This window comes from Leptonychotes weddellii, chromosome 3, assembly GCF_054177405.1.
Source record: "Leptonychotes weddellii isolate Sample4059 chromosome 3, ASM5417740v2, whole genome shotgun sequence".
Taxonomy (NCBI): Eukaryota; Metazoa; Chordata; class Mammalia; order Carnivora; family Phocidae; genus Leptonychotes; species Leptonychotes weddellii.
The window spans coordinates 133,780,155-133,804,414 of NC_138371.1; the positions used below are offsets into that span (position 1 = coordinate 133,780,155).

At 39.4% G+C, this 24,260-nt stretch overlaps 1 long non-coding RNA gene across 1 annotated transcript in view; it reads left to right on the forward strand.

The window, feature by feature from the left end:
* The first annotated feature begins 5,416 nt into the window (after window positions 1-5,416).
* Window positions 5,417-24,260, forward strand: part of LOC145720661 (uncharacterized) — a 104,238-nt gene continuing 85,394 nt past the window's right edge. Inside the window, exons 1-2 of the long non-coding RNA XR_014143806.1 lie at window positions 5,417-5,983; window positions 8,160-8,371. This is a non-coding gene — a long non-coding RNA (uncharacterized LOC145720661). The remainder of the gene's footprint in view (window positions 5,984-8,159; window positions 8,372-24,260) is intronic.

Here is a 24,260-nt window from a genome sequence, read left to right on the forward strand (position 1 = left end):
CAAGAGAACTCTTACTTTTTTATTTTTCTTTGCTCTAAGTCAAGTGTTTGGGCAACAGGTAATATATCTACAGGGCAGAGCCTGAATCAACTTCCCAGTCAGCATCAAGGGCAGCTTCACAACCCAGATGGAGACAAGATAACAGAGGAGAAGCCTTCCCCAGAAGAGCCAACAAAGGAAGGGGAGGTCTCCTACCTGATTCTTCATTTTGAGGACAATAGCCGCACCCTCTCATAAATCATTACACGTGAGTATCAAACTCTGACCAAGCTGAATAACCAATCCTCCTCCTCAAAGGAAAGAGAGACAGGGAGAGAGGTGGAAGCGTCCTTCCCAGCGTGCCTCTGCAAAAGCAATACTTCCAACAGAGGAAAAAGAACAGAAAACTTCCTTGCTCCATTTCCTAAGTCAGAAATCTGGAAGTCACCTTCTTCTGCAACATTCCCTTCTCCCATAAGAGTCAAATAATCCTCAAGTAGTCCTATCAATTCTATCTCTTGAATGCAACACAACTTGCCCATCCCCACTGATGGTTTCTTCGAATCTCCCCTACATCAGTGCAGTAGAATCTCCTAAGTGATGTCTTAATCTCCGGCTTCACAACCTTCCATTTCATTCTGTACAATGCCAAAAAACACAAATGCAATGTAATCACATTCTGCTGACACTTAAAACTCTCCACATGCTCCCAGTCATTTGAATAACATCCAAATACTTGTTGGTATTAAATTTATTGCAAATATTTGCTGTCATGTCTTCCTATTCTACAAAATTTGGGGTTCACTTACTGCAGGGACTTTTCCTAATTTATTTGTGTATTGCCAATGCCTAGTAATGCATCTCAGTGTTCAAAAATATATTTTGACCTGTACAAAACCCTTCTACATCTGGCCCTTCCCATTTCTCCAACTCTGGGTCCTATCTGCCACAGCCACATTGACCCCTGCTTAATTCTCATGCAAGCTCTAATTCCAGAGATACCTAACTATTTGCAGGTGCCTGAGTATTATCTTCTCTTTCCTCACATTTGTACCGTCTTTGCCCCCTTCTCTTTGTTCTTCTTTTCTACTTTGATATTATTTCCTACATACTACCTATACTCCCAACTATCAGCTCATACTCGCCTTTCTCCAAATAGCCTTTCCTAATCTTCATTCTTCCTTCTCATCAGACCACTGAGCTCAGACTGAGTAGATGACTCTTCCAATATGCATAGCACTAACCCTGCATTTATCAAACTGCTTCATAATAGTGGTTCACTTTCTTCTTTCCACATAAATGCCAAGTTCCTTAATGGTTCACAGGTCTTCATCTCTGGAAGTAGGACTGAATGACACATACACTCAGTAAATGACGAAAGAACGAAAGAACAAAAGAAAGGAAGGAATCGGAGGGGGGGAGAAAAAGCAAGCTCGATATTCTACATAATGAGTTTTTCAACAGAACATTCATTAAGAAATGTCCAACAGATCCACAGGGTGGAGTGGACAGAAGGTTGAGCATCTATTCCTCTGTCTTCCTGCTAATTACTGTTTTACTAGACCTTCAGAAACAATTCAGTAACTAGAGGGTTCATTCTAAGTTATATTTTAAGTTGTATGAAAGAGTAAAAACAAACCTTTTAAGGAAAGCCATGTTTTATTAAACACTTAACTTTCTTCATTTTGGCTTAAGGCCTGTGGAATTAGGCAAGTCAGAAAACGTCTACTGCCCAATTAAAAGGTGCAACTATAAAAAGTTAAGTAAGGTCAAATTCAACTACATTTATTAAGTATTTGACAATTCCCTATACCACTAAAAAAGTATCACATCCCTTCAGTACATTGTCTGGTTGCTGCCTCCTCTCTGGGCAACTGCATTTCATAATCATGGTCACAATCATGAAAGACAACATTCCAAAAATTAAACTATAGTCTATTTTTTCTCTGATGAAAGTCAAGGTTCCTTCAAAAAATTCTTATAGGAAAAAACAAGAACACATGAAATACTTCAAAAAAATCACTGTAGTTAAATAAGGTAAAGCTGGAGGAAGAGTTTATGGTCATACCATATTATCTCTTAAGACCAATTTAGAGTGCTAGATGATAAATAAGTTTTAAGAAAACAAGAAGCTTTGTTCTGCAACGTTCAGCTGTTAGCACTTTTGCTTCTTTGGAGAAGAAAGCAGAACAAAGACAATTAAAGTTCCTCCCAGGGATAGCAAATATGTAACTGCTGACACTTCCACTCAGCATCTTGTCTGTTTTCATTTTCCTGACAAACCTATTTGAGGAGGGTTCTTCATTCAGTCAATAAATGTTTATTGTGTGCCTATTATATGAACACAATGGTTAATGAAATGCATTCCTTGCCCTGAAGCTTTAGCAGGTAAATTAAAGAAACCAAAGACAAAATCAAGGTGTGATAAGAGCTAAATTGAAGAGGCAAGTGGAGAGATAAAATAATCTAATCTGGGGAAGGGGGTTTTAGTAAGGACTTCCCAGTGAAGGTCATTGCTAAACTGAGTTAATCAAGCAAAGGAGGGTGGTGGAGCCATGGGGAAAAGAAATCAGAGGACAGAGAGATTTTCCTATCTGAGGGAACAGCATCTGCAAAAGAAAGGAAAAGCATATTTTGAAGAGATTTACAAACATATCAATTCTCTTGTAATACTGTGATAGACGAAGAGATAGGAGAGGAGTCTGAAAAGATAAACAGGATTATGAAAATTCTGATAGGGCAAGTGAAGGAGTTGGGTTTTATCCTAAGGACTGTGGGTTACACTGAAAAGTTTTCATCACGTAGTTTGGATTTTAGAAAGACCATATAGGCTATTAGTGTAGAAAAAGACAAGACTTGAGATGGTTTGGAGATTGTTCTGATAACCTGGGTAAGAGGCAGTGATGGCCTAACTCAAGAAAGCAGTAATGATGTGGAAAGACCTGGATAAACTGGAATGGTATCAAGGAGAAAAAAGCTGTAACAGGACTTGATATGTAGGTGTGGGAATTTAAAAAGGAAGAAATTGCCCTCCAGGTTCCTTATACCCTGTCTCTTTTTTTTTTCTACATGATCTATGGAACCTAAGCACTAATGGTGGTCACACATCCTATGAAGTCACCCAAGGCAGCTGTGTGGGCTACATCTAGTTATTTCTATTGATGGGCTAAGAATACTGGTAGAAGAAACAAAATTTTTTATCCAATTCGCAGTTATCTTTTCATTGGTTTAGGAAAATGGAATGTTCAACACTACACCTAGGAAGCTGAATGAAAAATATCTGAAAAGATAAGAATACTAATAACTGAGGGGCACCTGGGTGGCTCAGTAGGTTGGGTGGCTGACTCTTTTGATTTTGGCTCTGGTCATAATCTCAGGGTCCTGGGATCAAGGCCTGAGTCGGGCTCCTCGATGGCAGGGAGGCCCCCAGAGGATTCTCTCTCCATCTCCCTCTGCCCCTCCCCGCCCCACAGGCCCATGAGTGTGTGCTCTCTCTCTCTCTCTCAAAATACATAAATAAATCTTAAAAAAAAAAAACAAACTGAGATTTGCGATTATTATTCCCCATATAAGTTACTAATAGTTTATAAGCCAGCCATACATGCCTCAGTGAATCTGATGTGATGTGTTTCTGAATTTAGTGTTGCTATTTCTGCTCAAAACAAAAAGTTTCTATAATTATTATTTCATATATAAGTTCTTTGGACCTATAATTCAGACAAACTTCAAGGCTAATCATAAGCCTTTAGGGTTTTTTCCTCCAAAATCTGAGAATAAATTTAAATTTTTCTCACATTTGCATGAAATCTATATGGAAAGTATGGTTCCCTACTAAGAGACTTCTCACCCAAAGATAAATGTAAGCAAATTTCAAAATGTCCCAAGCATTATCCAGTCTCCTTTTTATTACAACAACTATGAAACAAACAACAACAAAAAACATAGGAAAAAAGTACTTTGTGCCTTGAGCAAACAAAGAGGAATAACAGTGAAAATCTAAACATACCACCTTTATTATGCTAAGTGAAATGAGTCGGAGAAAAACAAATATATGATTTCACTTATGTGGAATCTAAAAAACAACACAAAAGAACAAACAAATCAGAAACAGTCATAAATACAGAGAACCATGATGGTTGCCAGAGGGGAGGGATTGGGAGGTGGGCAAAATAGCTGAAAGAGATTAAGAAGCACAAACTTCCAGCTATGAAAGAAATAAGTCACAGGGATGTAAAGTACAGCATAGGAAATATAGTCAACAATATTGTAATACCTTTGTATGATGACAGAGGGTAACTAGACTTACCTTGGTGAGCACTGCATAATGTACGGGACTGTTGAATCACTACGTTGTATACTTACCACTAACATTATATTGTATACCAACTATGTTTCAATTTCAAATAAATTAATTTTTAAAAATATAAACAAAATCAAAAATAAAACAAACATACCACCCTGATAGTCTCCTTTAAGGAAATAAAAGTAACACAGACTTCTGATAAGGTATAAATGCCATGGGGTACTAAAAATATCAGTTACATAACAAGAAGGGAGAAGAGACAAAGGGAGTTGTTCATAAAGAAAAATCTTCCCCAAACCCCACATAACAAACTAACCTGCATAATACTCAAAGAACTTTATTTTCATACGGCCCTTTGAATGATCAAAAGTACTAATCCAGTAAATGCATGTTAATAGGTTTGAGTCTGGGAGAAACAATATTCTACATTACAACCCTTGGCTATAGCCTGGCAAATAGATGAGCAAACCAGAAAACTCTCCAACCATTACATCAGAACTGTACAATAAACACCAGGAGGATTTTAAGTTTCTCTGACCAGTATTCATTGGCATCACATCCCTAAAGAAAGAAACTGGCTTAAATTTTTGAGGTAAAACTTTGTTAAAACAAAACAAAACGCTATTTTTAGAGCGGTTAGAAATTAAACACCTACCTTGACCTAGCCCCTACCTTGTTAGAATATTAAGGGCCCTTGTGAATGTGACCTTATGTGGAAAAAGCATCTTCGCAAATGTGATTAAGTGAAAGATCTTGAGAAGGGAAGATGTTCCTGGGTTAGCAGGGCAGGTCCTAACTGCAATCACAAACGTCTCTGTAGAGAAAGGCGGCAAGAGACTTGATACAGAAGAGGGGAAGGTGAAGTGGCCCCAGAGGCAGAGGAAGCGGGGATGAGGCCACGAGCCAAGGAACCCCTGCGTCTCCTCTCGAGACGCTGGAAGAGGCAAGGAACAGCGGCTCCCCTAGCGCCTGCAAAGGAAGCCCGCCCTGCCGACATCTTGCTTTCAGCCCAGTGATCCCGACTTGGGACTTCCGACCTGCAGAACTGTGAGAGAATGCATTTCTCCTATTTGAAGCCATCAAGTTTGGGATGCCTTATTACAGCAGCCACGGGAAGGTCCCACAGAGGCCGTGGGTTATGTAGAGCCCGGGAGGGACACAAGCCTCATCGTTCACTCTGCCACTCGCAGTTCTCCGACGCAACGCGCATGCGCCTTGGGCGCCTAACCTCATTAAGGAAGCTGAACTTTTACGGCTTTCGCTGAAGACAGTTCCCTGGGCGCCCTCAGGTCAGAGGAAACCGAAACTTCCCTCCGCAGAGGCACACGGAACTGCTGCGCCCGGCTCTGGAGCGGAGTCAGCGGTGGGTCTCCCTTTCAGGACAATTAACGGCTGCCAGTCGCAGCTGAAACCATTCTGGGAGCACGTCCGTGGGGATGATTCACGGGTTAGGAGAAATCAGACAGCCAAGTGTGGAGCGATGGGAAGGCTTCCAGAGAGAATACGCTTCTCTCAGGCCCGGGATTCAGAAGCAATGTGACTTCGGGCAAGTTGCTAACCTACTTCGCAACAGTGTCATAGGGCAGCTTTGCAATTAATTTGTATATGCCCTTTGGCCCACAGAAAATCCTTTCAGCCTGTGAGATTTGTATCTCCCAGAGCTACTGATTTGCATACCAAGGAAACAAGCATCTGCCTGCAGTAAGTACAAATGCGGAGTTCTCTTAAAAACACATATTCCCTGCAAGGTCCAAATAAAATGAAAGACAGGAAGAGGGAGACTTAACATTTGCTTTGGTCCCACTGACTAAACCCTATTTGACATATTCTGATTCTGTTTAGCAAACAGATATGGGTAAACATTTATTTCCTTGGATTCTGAGGCGGTTGGCAAATTGCGTTCAGATGCTTTCGGATCTTCAGGAAAAGGGCACTGTATAAATCCAGGGAACTATTATGTGAGAGAGACAGAGCCTTTATCTCCTGGTCTTAATAAAGAACTAAGCATAAGGCCTATCAGACTTCTAGTTCAGACACCAAATTGACCCCTCTGGGAGCTGGGAAAGTCTCAATCTCCTTCCTGCCTTATATGGCAGTGGTAATAAAAGAGCATACACCGAGGATTAACTAAAGTTCACATACTGCCTTGAAGAGAAAAGTCTTGATTTAAGTGCTGAAAATTTATATTAGTGGGAGGGGAAAGACTGGAGAATGGCAAAAGGGATGGAAAGTTACAGAAAGTTATAATGAGAAATATAAATTGAAGCAGGTCTAAGAGAAAGATGAGAGATCAGATGCAAGAAGGTGGGGGGTAGGAAAAGTGGCCAAAAAAGAAAGACTTTTCCTCCATCTGTGTTGGCTTAGGCATGTTCTACAAGTCCTAAAGGGAAGTATATCCTTTAGCAACAAAAGAATAATGATTCCAAGTGGAGAAAAGGCAGCAGGAGAATACGAGAGCGTGACAGAAGAAAAAGAGGGCAAAGAACAAAAAGGTTAAGAGAGGGTAAGGGACATAATAAGACAATAGAGAATGAAATTCATAGCATCTATAACAGGATCTAGGAGAAGAGCCCTTTCGTCCCCAATACATTTTAAGGGCAAGAATTGTTGCCCTGATTTTATGAAGTCAGAGCTGGTCCATGCTGTCACCCTCCTGCTTCAAAAGTGATTTGACCAAACCAAATGGAGATATGGTGTAGCCTCTCGGCATATGGCAAAAAGAAACATTTGACTCACATTAGGAACTCCTAACATAAAATACACTGACCACCCAAGCAGTATTTGCACACACACACACACACAATTTGGCAGAATTCCGTTAAAAAGTTGAATACAATTAAATTGGTTTCCAGGCTTCTATAATCAAGCAAATGGTTAGGTTTTTTGTTTATCTGTGTGTTTGTTTTTTAATCTAAATTGTCTAAGCTTTACACAGATGTAGTTGACAATAGAGCCTACAAAAGGTAACATTTTTAAATTCACCTAAATTGTGAGAGGCAAAGGTATTACATACCTCATTTTGTCTTTGTGCTAGACAATTCCAAAACCCATCTCATGGTTTTATAAAAACCTTGGCCAAAATCCATCAGATAATAGTCACATCTCTCTTTGTGATGGGAGGCATAATGGGGAGCAGAGAGGGAAGGTGACAAAATTGTACTGTTCCACAGTCCAAAGGAAAGACAAAATGTCCCCTGCTCCTGTATGAGCAGATCTCAGATTACATATCCGCTCTGCCATGCTCTGATTTTTCAGTAGTACTCAGTTCTTTTACCCTGTCCCAAATGGATGATTGAACTGTATCATCTGTATAGCATTTTAAGATATAATGATCTTATTTTTCCAGCAGCATCATTCATTTATTGGACAAAAGAATTGGGTAGGATCCAGTTAAGGAATAGAAAGCAGGCCAGTTATTTCAACAAAAGGAATTTATACAAATAATGATCAATTAGGTATTACAAAACCAAAAACGTGGAGGCATCACAGGTAGTTAAGCCGTCCTCTAGGCCTGGAAAATGAGGGGAGATGTTAGGAATGTTAAACTGCGTTGAGCCGCATGGTCAAACATGGTAGCCACCAGCCACATTTGGTTTTGAGCAACTTAAAATGCCCCTGGTCCAAATTGAGGTGCACCAAAAGTATAAAATACACACCAGATTTCAAAGACTAAGTATGAAAAAAGGAAGGTAAAATATCCCATTAATAATTTTTGTATTGATTATGTGTTGAGATGACAATATTTAGGGGTACACTGGGTTAAGTAACATGTTTATTTTACTTTTTTTTTTTTTTTGCTTTTTTGATGTAACCACTTGAACTTAAAATTTTATAAGCGACTTGCATTTTCTTTCTATTGGATGGTGCTGGCTGACAGGTCTAGAACAAGGACCCCGTAAAGCTGGGACTCAGTCTTTTGAGAAGGGTACTGCAGGACGATATTGGTATATCTGAGAGAAGATGCTGGGCCTGGTTCAGGCTGTGTGAAATCTGCAAACTGGAGCCAATTGTCATGAATCAACCGTCCCCGCCAAAGCAATGCTACTGCAGTGCTGCTGACAGGAGCACCAGAAAAACAAGGAGGAAGAGGTAGGTCTTTTCCTTCCCCACTCCTTGCAATTTTCCTCCATTGCTCCCAGTTGGCAGAGCCTAAGGCATAACTGGCAGACCCAACTCTAAGGGAGAAATGTGATTTGCAGGGTCCCAGCCCCAGCTGGACAAAGCAGAATATGGAAAGATGAGTTTGATGTTGAGAGGTGAGTAGCTTCATCACCAGCACAACGAAGAGTCATTGTCTGTCAGGCATGGTTTTAGATATCAGGGGCACAAGCATGAACCAAAGTCCCTGTCCTCATACAGCTTGCATTCTAGTGAGACAAGACAGACAATAAACAAATACATAAACAAGATGATTTCAGAGAGTGATAAGGGTTATGAAATTAAGAACACAAGGTCATACATAAGAAGGTGACAAGATGAGAGGTTGAGGTTAGGTACTGCTTTTGATAATGAGGTCAGGAAATGCCTCTCAAAGAAGATGACATTTGAACTAAGATCTGGAAGGATGGAGACGGGAGGAGACGGAAGAGGAAGCATTCCAAGGCAGAAGGAATAAAACATGGAAAATCTCTGATAAGAGAATGGTCTGGGATCATAGCTGACACATAATCGTCAGGAGGAAAGATGACAAGAGATGATTGGGACTGGTTATGCAGGGTCCCTGCAAATCATGGTAAGTAATACAGATTTGAACTTAATTGCTATGGAACCACTGTAGGATTTTAAGCCGGAGATGGTATGATTTGACTTACATTTGTAAAAGGTCATTCTGGCTGGTGTGCAGAGGAATAGACTCTAGGGGGACAAGCATATGAGGGAGACCAGGAGGCTACTGCAGCAGTAGGGTAAAAGATGAGGATGCCTGGGATTGTGGTTGAAACAGTGGAGATGGTGAGAAGTGACTGTATTCAAGATAAGAGCTGCAGGATGAGCCAACAGTACCCATTAAGATTAGGATGCTTCATGTAATTCATTTGAGTAAATTTTCCAAATATCTAGCACACTCTCAACACCAAAATTGTTTTAAAATATTCTTGTTATTTTTCATGGAAATAATTGAAAATTATACAAAACATTCCTTGATCTTCTATGGAAAATCCCAACCAAATTTATGAACTGCTATTTCGACTCAGGGTCCTATTCTCCATTTTTGTATGCCATCTGACACATTCTCTGTCAATTTCTTGAGTTCTTCAACTCCAATTACTTTCACTCCATATGTTAAAGCTCTGCTTATTTTGAGGCAAATCTTAATTAGGATGAAAAGGGTGATTTTCCAGATAATCTAATCCAGGCATTGACTATGCCGTTTAGGTGGAAGCCGCACCTGCCAGGCTCAGGTCAGCATCTGCTGTCCCAGCCTGTCCATAAAGCCTGTGCTTACCAAGGCCCACATCTAACCAAAATTATCCTTGCTTCTGAGACATCAGCCATATTTAGCCACTGTGATTCACCAAGGTCAAAATCAACATGATCCCTACTTACCAAAGCCAAATAACCAGTCATTTAGAAAATCTTATCTCCATATTATTTTGAGTCCCAATTTCTAGCCCTTGTCTATTTTTCAGTGTTCCTAGCCAACCTGTAAAGATGTTGCAGTTTTAAGGGTTCAATAAAATGATCTTCCTTTCTTCCTTTCCCAAGTGCTGAATGGGATTCTGAACTAGAAATCAAATTATCATTTACTGATGGATCTAAACTAGAGACTATGGCTTGGATTTAAGGCCAAATGGCTTTCCTTTTTTATTTTTATTTTTTTAAAGATTTTATTTATTTGAAGGAAAGAGAGTGAGTGAGAGAGAGAGAGCATAAGCGGGGGGTGGGTGGAGAGAGGCAGAAGGAGAAGCTGACTCCCTGCTGAGCAGGAAGCCCAATGTGGGGCTCGATCCCAGGACCCTGGGATCATGAACTGAGCCAAAGGCAGACGCTTAACCAAATGAGCCACCCAGGTGCCCCCCAAATGGCTTTCCTAATATATCTTTTTGAACTACACTGAACCCACCAAACTACAAACCTACCACCTCCACTGGAATGGTGAAGGTGCAATCAGATTAGAGTGGGATGAAGAACAAGCAGAAGGCAAAGAAGCAGAGATAGAAAATAAGACTTGATCGTTCACAAAGTTGGGCTCTGAAGACAAATGAAGAATGACACAATAGCTGAAGGAGACGTCAAATCCATGGAAGGTTAGGTTTTAAGATGGAAAGTAATGGGACATGTTTACATGTGCGTGGAAATAATGAAGGAAAAGGGGAGAGATTGAGGATGTAGGAAAGTGGATGTGTATCAGTAAAGGTGACTGGGAGTCAGTGGATAGGATTCGAAGCCTCAGTGGAAATACAGGCCGCCATAGTAACAGGTGGGAACATAACAGAGTTGGGGGTAAAGGAACTTAGGTTTCTCGATTTAGTTGTGGGCAGATGGAGTTTTCATTCTATGTTTTCTATTTTCTGAATGAAAAATGAAGTGAAGTATTCAGCTAAGAATGAGAGGGTGGGAGGTGTGAAAAGAGAGAACACTTGAAATTAAAATCTTGCTGGGAAGCAAAGTTACTGAGGAAAAAATTTCTGAGTACTACTGAAGGTCCATTTGAGATGCGTTAATTTAACGTGAAAGCAGTCAGCCCAGTCATGTCACTTTCTCTAGCAATATGCAGATACTCAAGGATATCCAAGGAAAAGCTAGGTATGTGGTTTCAAGTCAATAGGGATTATCGCTGGCTCAAGATGGAGGAGAAATAGAGGACCAAAGGAATTGAGGGCATTTGCAAGAGCATGATTATATTAATTTATTCAATAATAATCCTCGAACGCCCAATATATGTCAAGAACTAGTCAAAAAGTCCCGGCTAAATGATAGGGAGATGTAGGTGCAGGCCACTATCTAGGGATTCCACCAGAGCTAGGTGCAGATTTTCTATTTAACTCATCCTTCTTTTTTCTTCTCTTGTCATCCTTCTTGGAAAAAACAAAAAACAAAAAAAATTGGTGACATATATTTAATATTTACCATGTGTCAGGTACTACGCTAGGCCTTTTTTTAAAAACATGATCTTATTGCTCCTTATGTGAATGCTATGAGGAAGTTACTATTATTAGCCCTACTTGCAGATGAGGAAAAAGAATATGAAGATATTGAGCAACCTCAAAATATCACCTTCAAAACTACTGGCTTTAGAGCCCCTTGCTTCTACAGGTTAAGTCTTTGTCACTTGGGGAAAAAAATGAAGCATTTTCAATTAAAATATTTTAAATTTCCCATTTCCACTTCAATGCATAAGCAACCAGTTTTTTATTTGAAGATTCTTTGGAAGAAGAGCTTTAAACTCTTCTATAAACTTGAGTGAAATTATTATTTCAAATTATTTAATTTTGTAAATTGAACAGTCTTGAATACTATGCAAGTAATTATTTTAAAACTCTGCAAACAGGTAAACAGCTACTCTGTTCTTCCTTCCCAAACTCTCTTTTGCGGGTGACACACGCTTAAGAAAATACTTATGCTTTACCTAACATTTTCTGTTTAAGAGAAATAATCTGAATTTCTAAATTTGGGCCTGGAGAATAAACAGAAGTTTCCCTCCTTAACTCCTCTTCCTTCCTTGCTTGCTAATCAAACTAAGATAATTGTTCTACCCTAGAAAATGTCCAATGACTAACAGATACTATTGTGTTGGGTTTTTTTTCCTATGAGAGAAACTTAAAGAGGCAGCCCATCCTATTCATCAAAAATCACAAAATTAGCAAGGAATGAGAGAACTCAGGCTTTAAAGCAAGGGTTGTACAGAGGTGAAGGTCATTCACATTCTTAATGTGGAAAATTTGACTGAGAAATTGGGAGTGTTTCATTGTTCCTTTGTTATCTAGAAAAACATTCAATTTCTAAAGTTGAATCATGTAAAAAGTCCCTTCGACTATACTTATATTTTTCAAGACTATGTTATATTTGAATAAATTCAGCTATCACTATCTGGAAAGACAAATCCAGGTCAGGCAAACATAAAAAATGAACCATGCTTCCTGAGCAGTAAAACAGATTGGTCGTGCATGACATTTAGCCAGATTTGGTAATAGCTATCAATTGTTTAGAATTTAGTACATTCTAAACCAGAGATTCTCATTCTTGGTTATGCATTAGAGTCACTGGAGACATATTTTTTAAACTTTTTATTTTGAATTAATTGTTGACTTACGGAAAAGTTGCAAAAATAATACAGAGAGTTCTCATATGTCCCTCACCTGCTTCCTATAACATTAACCCCTTACATGACCATTATACAATTATCAGAACCAAGAAACTAACATTAACGATACAATATTATTAAATAAATTATAGGTCCTATTAGAATTTTACCAGTTGTTCCACTAATTTCCTTTTTTGATTCAGGACTGCATTGAACTGGTATTTCTTCTTAGCCTTGTCCAATCTGTGATTTTTCCTCAGCCTTTTCTTGTCTTTCATAGCCTTGATCTTTTGAAGAGTACTAATCCATTATTTTGGAGTTAATTTGGGTTTGTCTGATGTTTTTCTCATGATCAGAACAAAGTGATGCATTTTTGTAAGAATACCACAGAAGTGATACACCTTTCCTTTTCAATGCATCATATCAAGGAGTTCATAATGTTGATGTATTATTTTTGGTAATACTACCTTTGATAACTTGGTTAGTCATATCTAACGGGTTTCTCCACTGTAAAGTTGTTATCTTTCCTTCAGTAGTTAATAAATATCTTGATACTTTGAAACCACACAAATCCTGTTTCTCATCAAACATTTACCCACTATTTTGACATCCATCACTAGATCTTATCTACAACAATTATTGCTGTGGTCTCTGTCCAGAAATGAGTTTCTGTTTCCCTATTTCCTTCAACATTTATTAATTGGAATTCCACGTGAGGTGTTTTTTTTTTTTTAATGCTGATATGTAGGTCCCACCACAGACAAATTCAATGAAAATTTACTAAGCATATCATCCCTAGTTCACACAATATGACTAAGAAGCAGATATTATTATTCCCATTGGAATACGAAGAAATTGATAATTGGAATGACATAGTAACATGTGTTTTTACAGCTAGTGAAGGCAAGACAGAAGCTCTGAGCTACCTATCTCTGAAATCTAACCTTGTTTCATTGCCCCAGCTTTCTTCCTTTTCAGTTCAGCTCATTATTCTTGATGTCAAACTTTGCCCCATTTAAAGCTTACTCTACTAACTCCAGTCATCTGTAACTGCTACCTACATCAGTCTAGGGTTAGTTACTTTTTTTTTTTCCTCAAAACTTTTTGACATTCACCTTCCTAAAGAGTGAAGAATAGATGCCAACTGCACTTTGGCCTTCATATGGACAATAGATCTTTGCAAAACAACATGAGAGTGAAGGAAAATGATATATCATATACATTTAGGTATTTAGGCTAATAGGCAACCTTTTTAAGGAAATATAATCCAAATGCTTTCTGAGGGAATAAAGCTCATCAGGTGTTGAGCATATGCATGTAGTGGTGAAGTGAAGTGGGGATTCAGAGCCAGGTAGAATTGAGTTAGAGTCCAGCAAACCACTCAATGATCTTGAATATGTTTTTCTAACCTCTTTAAGGTTCAATTTCCTAATTGTTAAGTTGCAAATATTAATACCAACTACATAGACTCCTTGTGAGGATTCAATGAGCTTTAGCACAGGGGCACAAACAATAACTATGACCTTTAAAAAACCACTGTAACCAAATTGCCTAACACCTGACAAGAGATGAATACTTTAAAAAATTTTTTTTTAAGATTTTATTTATTTGAGAGAGAGAGAGAGTGTGCACAAGTGGGGTGGGGCAGAGGGAGAGGGAGAAGCAGGATCCCCACCAAGCAGGGAGCCTTATGCGGGGCTCGATCCCAGGACCCTGGGATCATGACCTGAGCCGAAGGCAGATGCTTAACTGAGTGAGCCACCCAGGCACCCTGAAATGAGTACTTTTTAAGAGAATTTTTGGGAAAAGGAGAGAGAGGTAATTTTGGAGGGTATGACCCTTAGAAGAGGTCTGATGACGTGGGTGTGTACAGGAGTTTTGGAACTGCCAGAGGGGTGCATAAGGACTCTGAGGGATAAAGGGCTAAAGGGAGCTGGGGGGTGTGAACTATCACCTTAACTGATTTTCTTTGTGGAGACAACCATCAAGTAGAGAGCTAGATAAAAGGGTGGGCCAGCTGAAGAGTTGAGGAAGCTGCCAATCTATAAATGGCAGGCAGCTAAAACATCACATGAAATGTAAAGAAAGAATATTTTCCCTAGAACGTCTCTCAGGAAGAGTACTTTATGTGCATACCATGGAGATAAGAAGTTTTGTCCATTTCAGTCACTTCCGTATTCCCAGTGCTTAGAACACTGCCTAGCAAATGGTAACTATTCAACAGAACCATTAGATTACAGGATAAGTGAATGAATACATTGATAAATTCAAAAGACCAATTAAGAAACTTAGCTGCTTAAGAAAAAAAAAAGAAACTTAGGCCCTCTCTCTTGCTGAAAGGGGTAAATAGATTAGGGGGCAGGTCCGATTCTTTCAAGTCTATAGAAGGAAGCCTGGGCCCACCTACGGCTACTCCCCTCATCTCCCTCTTCTTCATTAAGGGTGTCTCCTCTAAATAGTTGTTGAACAAATAAAGAATAATGATTTTTTTAAAAGGATGCCAAATTATAAACTTGCTCAGGAGCTCTATGAATCTGTTAGACCTTGGCTATATGTCACTGAAAATTATATCCGTACAAAGAAAAGAAGTCATTGCTTGTCCAACTATGAAAACGTGAAATAAGATGCCTATAGCAAAGATTGGAAGTTGCTTTTCTCCCTTTCATGCTTAATAAGAGAAGCCCGGGAAATGTGCCAAGCTGAAGAACTATATTTCCAAAGCACATCTGTAAACAGAGGTGTCCCCTGAGATGTAAGAGTCCTCCAGGAGACCCTTTTGCCCCTTGCTTTTCTATTCCTTCCTGGAATGAAGATAGAATGGTTGGAGCTCTGAGAGTCAACTTAGTGATTTTGAGGATGATGAACAGAAAGATATAAGGAGGCTGAGTCTCTGATGATTTTCTGGAGCTGCCATACCAGCATCTGTCTCCAGACTTAATTTGTGTGGGAGAAAAACAAAACTCTATCTTGTTGAAGTGACTATAGTTAGGTCAGTAGCCAACACAATTTCCATGGTGTGCTCCATTAGATGACGTGTATGTATAGTTGCATCAGTAGAAGCTAACTGTGTGTACTTTGAAGAAAAAAGGAAATTCGAATTTTTAACCGGAATTCTTAGTAATTATTAACAGTGTAGAAGAATACAGTGTGCAATTTAAAGAAGTACTTCTTGTAAGAACACCGTTACCCACTGTGGAGTTGAACAGTTGAGCTGTACCATAGTAAGTGTTTTTGTCAATAATCGGCACATTTCAGTATGGAAAAGAATCATCAATCACCTAGTCCAATTACCCATTTGAGGCTCAACTCTTCTCCAGAATATTTAGGTAAGAAGTCATCCAGCTTATGCTTGGCTACATCAAGTGATGAATAACTCTCTACTTCCCACGCCAGCCCATTTTTATCTTTGGACAGTTCTAAAAGTTAGAATGTTGTTTCTTACACTGAGCTGAAAATCTGTTTTCCTCTAGCTTCTATCCACTCATCCTAGCTTTCATCTTCAGAGCCATATTCAGTACTTCCAATTTCTGTTCTAAATGACAAGCCTTCAATTATCACACTCCTCTTGAGACAGCTGCCCTTCTGGATTTTCATGCCAGGAAATCATGCTGATCATGTTTCTGAACATGTTGAGATCTACTTTCCCAGAATCCAGGGAATAGGTATGACTGTACCTACTCTTTCCTTTCCTTGCTATCATATACCTTGAAAGAATACTGCCATGTCTCCCCCAGATGCATAACCTTCTATTCTGCCAAAAATGTTCTCTGAGTTACTCAAATACAGAGTCATCATTATTTCCAATTGCTTTCAGTAACTCTGGGAGATACGTTTTGAGACAAAACACATAAAGAACTTGTCAGAGGTGGTACTACTAGCTGGATGAGCGTCTCTTTATGCATCCCCAATATCTGAAATTCCCCTTTTTACAATATATTAGACCTGTGCAACATGTCTGACCTAAATCAGAAATAAGTCATTTATTTCTTACATCAGGCCAAATAACACTTAATACATCTTCACAATAATATCACACCTGTCCTTTCACCTTTCCTTCACACTCCTGCTATCTCTAGTAAATTTCTGCTCTTAGGATTTTGGATTTCTGAGTGGGCATAAGTGACATTGCAAATTTCTCTACTCAACAAAGTCTGTCTCTACTCAATTAGATCTATTCTCCCTTACCATATTTCTTTTTTTTTTTTTTAAAGATTTTATTTATTTATATGACAGAGAGAGACAGCGAGAGAGGGAACACAAGCAGGGGGAGTGGGAGAGGGAGAAGCAGGCTTCCCGCTGAGCAGGGAGCCCGATGTGGGACTCGATCCCAGGACCCTGGGATCATGACCTGAGCCGAAGGCAGACGCTTAACGACTGAGCCACCCAGGCGCCCCTCCCTTACCGTATTTCAAACAGACCCTGCTCACCAAACTTTGGTGACACTGGTGAGATATTTACCATCTGTGTTATGATATCTAATTTGCTAGGTTACCTGCTATAATCAAATATATTGAGTCCACAGGATGTACTGATAATAAAAATAAATGTAACCTGAAATAGTTGTTTTTAAAATTAAAAAAAAAAAAAAGAAATAGAAATTTAGCCAATAGCGAGGGCATTGTAAATTTAATCTGGAACTAATCTCTGTGTTTGACACCTAAGGGCAGACATCCTATAGGGAACTTCTGCCACTTTTCTCTGCTTCTACCACTGGTATTATGTCAAACAGGCAAAATGAAAATGGTCAGGAACTGCAGTTACCCCATACCAGGAGAGCAGAAGTCATTTTTCAGGCTAGATTTTTAAGAGTATAAAGCCCAGTTCACAGTTTAAGAGAAACATAGTTTTCTATTCACAATCTGTCTTCCAGCCAACCTATTTTATTACCAATATCAGGAAGGTACAGAGATAAAATATAGTTTAAACTTCAAATCCCTCAAACCTAACTGTCAGGTAGGGGAGAGGTCAGATGCTGACATGCTGGAAAAAAGGAAAGCTGATGATGACCACAGTGGTGATATCAGTTTTTCACCTGATAAGTATGAATTGGGATGGGATCAGGAGAAGATGAGAGTTGGGTTATTTGAGGTTTATGCTGTTGATGTTAGAGACATGTGCCTAGAGAGGGTTAGGTACATAGAAGACAAGGCAGTGCATACTCAGAATTGAGATAAAGCCTCCGCAAGCTCTGGGACTCATTTTCTCCCCTGCTGAATGCTATAAGAAATTGTTTTTGAATCATATGCATCCTAAAAAAGTCATTTCTTATGATCCCAGAAATTTGCTGTCCAAGGTATAGGAGGGAAGGGTGAGTTTGGTCTGTAAGTTTCCTCATGTTTGTCACTGGCTTTCACTTCAGCATGGATCGACTTTTTCCTCTCATGTTAAAAACAAACAAGCAAACAACAACAACAACAAAACAGAAAAAGATATGTTAGAACATGTTAGTAAGATACTATTTGGAATTCTCATTCTTATGGCATTTAAGAAATAATTGCTTAAATTATACAACTATTATATGGAGGATAACTTATTTTTATTATTAGCTTTGCGGGTCATTGACATTTTATGTACAAGAATAAGGATATGTTTCTTCTGTCTTCAAAGACCCCACAGACTTGGGAGAGAAGATAAGACATACATGAATACGTAATACATAATCTATAGTGTGGTGTGTGCCTTAAGAGAGATATAAAGAGCCCAGAGGTTTAGAGAAAGGAGAGATTAATTCTGAACTCAAGAACACCATAAGCGAAACGGCTACTATGATATGAATGTTTATGTCCCCCCAAAGTTCATATGTTGAAATCCTGATGCCCAGCGTGATGATATTGAAAGGTGGGGCCTTTGGGAGGTGTTTAGGTCATGAGGGTGGAGAGCCCTCACAGATGGGATTAGTGCCCTTATAAAAGAGGCTTCAGAGAGATCTCTAACCCCTTGTACCGTGTGAGGACAGAGTGAGAAGGCACTGGCTATGAACCAGAAAGAGGGACCTCACCAGAAGGTGACCTTGCTAACGCCTTGATCTTGGATTTTCCGGTATCCCAAACTGTGAAGAATAAATTGTGGTTGTCTATAAACCATCTAGCCCATAGTGTTTTGTTATAGCTGCCTGAGCTGCTAAGAATGGACTAAGACAATGGCTAATGGCGAAACAACAGGATTCAAACATGAGCACAGTGAGTGCAGATCTCAATTTTACTGCCCTGCCTCAGCCACGTCATTTCATTGTGCATTAGTTTCTTCAACCATTAAATAAGAAAGGAAAAACGGCATTCTTGCCCAAAGTACTCCTATCCTCAGGAGATGGCTCTTGAGATGAGCACATCAATAGACAGATCCCAAACCAAGCAAAAATATCGTATTGTTCATGGAAAGCTTCACAGCACTCAGATTAGGCAGAAGTGTCATCGCTCTCTGCCACTGCCACCTTCCAAACTTTACCTTCTTTTAGGACAGTCCCACAAACAGAGGCTATGTTGTCAAGCTGGAGTGAAACTGGATGTTCACATGCAGCCATTCTTAAAAGAAGGTTAATTTGTGTTAGCAAACTGTCAAATAACCTGTCATACCTCATTATTTTTCTTTATACACATCCTTCCCTCCCCCTGGTATAAAATAAATAAATAAACAGAAAAAAAATATCTCCAGGATTGTGTGATAGCCGATCTTTCAAGGCTACTTTGTGGCTAAATAAACAAAAAGAAAAACAAACAGTGCTATTCTGAAGGACTTTTTTTTTTCTCTTTGAAGACACTGCAAAGCGATCACGATAATATAAATTCAAGGGCAAATGCTTCATCCTTTATAAACTTGAATTAGTAAGTTGATCCTCTTCACCAGCATGTTTTTAGTGCATAGAGAGATAAAATTTGATAAGTTCATGAAAACAATCACTTTAGTACAAAAAGTAAGAGGTGTTAATAAAGTATTGGCACCGAAAATGTATAAAACAAACCAAAATGCAGAGAAAGTGATAGATTCCCTATTGTAGTATATAAATTACATTGTTAAAATGATGATTGATATTATAGCTTCTATTTCAAAGACTCCCTTTATAGAACAGGTCTATTGTCAAAAATGATAATAAGAAAATACTTTCTCAAGAGTATAGCTGCCCATATATTATTCTTATAAAATTGTAGACATGAGAGAGTTTTCTGGAATAATGACCTATCTAAAAATGAGAGGTGGGCAGAGGAATTTAAGGGAAGAAAATGACGCTAAAATATATCACCTTAAAATGTTTTTTCAATACTCTGCATAAAAGTGCTTCGTTCAAAATAGTCCAAAAGTGGCATGCAAGATTACATTATATAAATTTATATAGCACCCCACCTTTTTCAAATACCATCTATGCATGAATTATCAGTAGGGTTCTTTTGTGATTACCTGATTATGTATTAGCTCAATCTTTCTCTCTGTCTCTGTTTCTGTCTCTCCAATGAAGAAATTGAGGAAAAAATGAGTCAAGTTACTTGCGTCAGCTCATACTGAATAAAGACAAGTTTTTAAACATCTAATAAGAGAATTTTCAAATATAAGATGGATCATGTTAGGACTTAAAGAAAGAAACGAACAAACAAGCTTCAACCAGTGGCTTAAACAATGTTTGTTCTTTATACTTTTATTGGTTGCAAAGGACAGAGGGGAATTTAGGTTATTTCAAGTGACAGGGTTCACTTCCGGTTTCCGGTCCAGCATATAAAGAGCTTGGAAGTCATCACTCCCATCCTCACAATAAGTAAACAGGTGAACAAACTGAAAACCAACAACTTTTCTCAAATCTACCAGAGAATTGAGATCATGGAGCAAACACTACCCCAAACCCTGGAGAGACAGGCAGATATAGGGAATCACAGCTCACTGGATACTGAGGAGAAACCTCAGCTAGAGCCAGCATCCATTAGGGATACTTTAAGGGTAACTGACTAATTGCTGAAGAGTGAGCATAGACAAGCATAAGAAATAAAAACCCCTGGAGACCCAGCCTTTGGGGTGTCCCCCACACTTTTTCTGAGTTTTAACTCCAGTAGCCCCTCCGCCCAGGTTCTTAGAAACTGAGGAAAAATCTCCTCATGCTTCCAAAAGGAAGAGAGAAGTAACCATTCTGAAATATACCTAGAGCATTTTGTTCTACTTAACAAAATCTTTCCTTGAGGGAAAAGCTAAACTGATTTGGGTTTTATCAGAGTCTAACAGATGTGGAAGAAGGGAAATACCCAATTCCAGCGCCCTCTAGGCTTTAAGTCTCACCCGAGGGTGGGTAAAGAAAATAAAATTGAGGGGCGCCTGGGTGGCTCGGTTGGTTAAGCGACTGCCTTTGGCTCAGGTCATGATCCTGGAGTCCCGGGATCGAGTCCCACGTCGGGCTCCCTGCTCAGCGGGGGGTCTGCTTCCCCCTCTGCCCTCTTCCCTCTCGTGCTCTCTGTCTCTCACTCTCTCTCTCAAATAAATAAATAAAATCTTTAAAAAATAAATAAATAAAATAAATAAATAAATAAAATTGAGACTTAGACATAATCATGGGCACTAAAATGATTTCCCCACCCCCACGTGCATATCCTGCACCACACAAATAGGGCCCCTGAATAATAACAGAGGAGTACAGCTAAAAAGAACTGCATGGCTTAGACCTTATTTACAAAGGAGCCTTCAGGAAAACTCAAACACAACAGAGAAGACTCAAAGACAACAGAGATGACAAAAGCAAGGACACCACAAGAAATTTCAGTCTCTGACATCTACAGCTACAGCCAACAGTAAACATAGCCCAACACCTAGCCAGATAAACAGAAAATCTCACACTAAAGGTCAGATTAGCTCAGTTCTCCCACCCAAGACATCACGTCTGGCTTTCAACAAAAAATTGCAAGCATGGCAAAAGGCAAAAAAGACACTGCCTGAAGAGACATGGCAAGCATCAGAACCAGATTCAGATTTGGCAGGTATTGGGAATGATCAGACCTGAAATTTAACTATAATTTGTATGTTAGGGTCTTTCATGAAACAAAGAGATGATGTGTAAGAACAGGGGAATAATGTAAGCTGAGAGATGGAAACTCCAGGAAAGAGTCAAAAGGAAAGACTAGAAATCAAAAATCCTGTCACAGAAATGAAAAAAATGCCTTTGATGAGCTCCTCAGTAGACTGTACCCAGCCAAGAAAAGAACTCAGGAACTTGAAGATATGTCAGTAGAAACTTCTCAATTTGAAAAGCAAAGAGATTTTTTTAACCGAAAACAAAAAAGAGAATACAATATCCAAACACTGTGGGACAAATACAAAAATATAACGTACACATAACAGGAATACCTGAAGGAGAAGAAAGAGAGAAAGGAACAGAATAAATATTTGAAATATGAATAGCTGAGAATTTTCAAATTATGGAGATGTGCTGTGAGGACACAAGGGGAAATGAGGGAGTGCAGAAAACCTTCTCAGCCATCAAGGGAACCAGTTTCATAGAAAATTAAGATGCCTTTTGTCCCATCATAGCACACAACATAACCTACTGGCCACACACCATAATCTAGCCCCCGCTATTCTCATAGATCACTTTTCTTTGTTGTTTTTTAAGATTTTATTTATTCATTTGAGAGAGAGTACGCACAAGCTAGGGTGGTGGGGCAGCAGAGGGAGAGAGAGAAGCAGGCTCCCAGCTGAGCAGGGAGCCCGATGCGGGACTCGATCCCAGGACCCCAAGATCATGACGGAGCCAAAGGCAGACACTTAACTGACTGAGCCACCCAGGCGCCCCACACAGATCACTTTTCTACTCTGAGTGGGTCTGGTCTGTTTTCTGACTGCAGTTGACCCTTAAACAACGTGAGTTTGAACTGCACACATCCACTTATACATGGATTTTTTTCAGTAAACACAGTACAGTCCTGTAAATGTATTCTTATGATTTCTTAGTAACATTTTCTTTTCTCTAGCCTACTTCATTGTAAGAATACAGTATGTAATACATATACAGAATATGTGTTAATTGACTATGTTAACGACGGTAAGTCTTCTGGTCAACAGTAGGCTATTCGTCGTTAAGTTTTTGGAGAGTCAAAAGTTATCCGCAGATTTTCAACTGTGTGGGGTGTGGAAGCCCCAATCCCTGTGTTGTTCAAGGGTCAACTGTATTTTCTTTCTTCTTCTCTACCTCATGTTCTTTGTCTACATGGCTTTCATTATCTCACGCCTGCCTTTTCTCTGTGTGTCTTTTAGCCTTTGATCAGTTGGTTGTCTGTGTCCCTCTCTACATGTCCCTATTCTACTCAGTAAGAGAGAATCCAGCTTGGTTCCTTGCCCTCCAGCGTCAGCATCTGCATTGAACAGAGTCAAATCACTTCATTAAACCACCTGACAAGGCTGCTGGCCAACTCATAAGCTGGCTGTATTTGGCTCAGGTGCTAATTCTTGATCCAGTCATCTCTGAGCTAAGCAAACAGATCATGGGTTAAAATGAATTAAGAACAAGAAGCTTCTTCCTGGTTCATGTTTAGAAGGGACTATTAGCAAGGTAGTCTCTTAGCATGTTATGAATTTATCTGAATTCCCAGGCATTTTGGTAGCAGGTTGCAAAAAACAAACTTAGTTCCCAAAGAAAATGGGAACTTTGATTTAACGTATTATTTATCTCCTTGAGTTTCATTTCTGGTTTATATCATTTCTGGTTTACATATCACCCCACCACCACCACCAATGGACAGGGACAGGGGAAAGGGAGTGTACAATGTAACACCCCTGGTGACCATCCCAAGGTATACTCTTGAGAGTCATCAGAGCAGGACCAGGCTGCTCATATCACCCCAAGTCAGAGCAGACAGCTGCAAAGAGTACAAAGATTGATGTGACATCCCCATTCCTCGATGGTCCCATTCCCTTAATTATTTCATTGTGTCACCTGTCCCAAAATATTTTTGACTCTCTTCTACTAAACATGTGGCTGGAAAAGGAAGAGACAAAAAGGGGCATATGCTAAAACATAGGGGTGTGTGTATGTGTATGTGTACCTGTGTGTGTGTGTGTGTGTGTAATTTTCTCCTCCAGAGCACAATATGTTTGAACAAATATATTTTTCATCTACCTGATTTCAGTGTAGGCTGTTAATTTTCTGAAGCAGATAAAATCAACGTAGGAAGAAAGCACAGTATTCTTAGTGCTTACTTCTCACTTGAATTCAAGTTAAATATGAATATGCTTCCTCCTCACTAGTTTTCAAGGGATCATATTCAGCTAACTTCTCTCTGCACAGATGACACACAGCAGTGAGGGAGAGGCACCAGCATCATTCTTCTTAGTTCTTGACTGTGTTTGACCTTCAGGGGCACCTCTCTAAGAGAGGAAAAGTGTGCTTTGCTCTACCTCCAAGTAGAGGGCAGGGTACGAGTAAAGGCTACAAGATAGAAGATAAGAACCCTGTTCCTGTTTAACTAACTCTCTCTGGCCTCACAATCAAAAGAGGTGCCCTCCTGCATCACATCTTTTCTATTATCTTTGTCCGCTGTGCATACTGTTTCTGGGCAAGAAACAGTGAAACCTTCTGCTTTTCAATAGAGATCTGTATTTAAGAAAGAGACACAAAATGTGCAGCAGTCCTGTGTTCCCATTTTACCAGTCTTCTCTGGCCCCACATACCTTATAACCTGGTGGCTACCTGACCACAGACAATGTATCTCATCCTAATCTGTTTCTTAGGACAGATTTTTAGGGGGGAAAAGGCAAACACTGTTGTCCCCC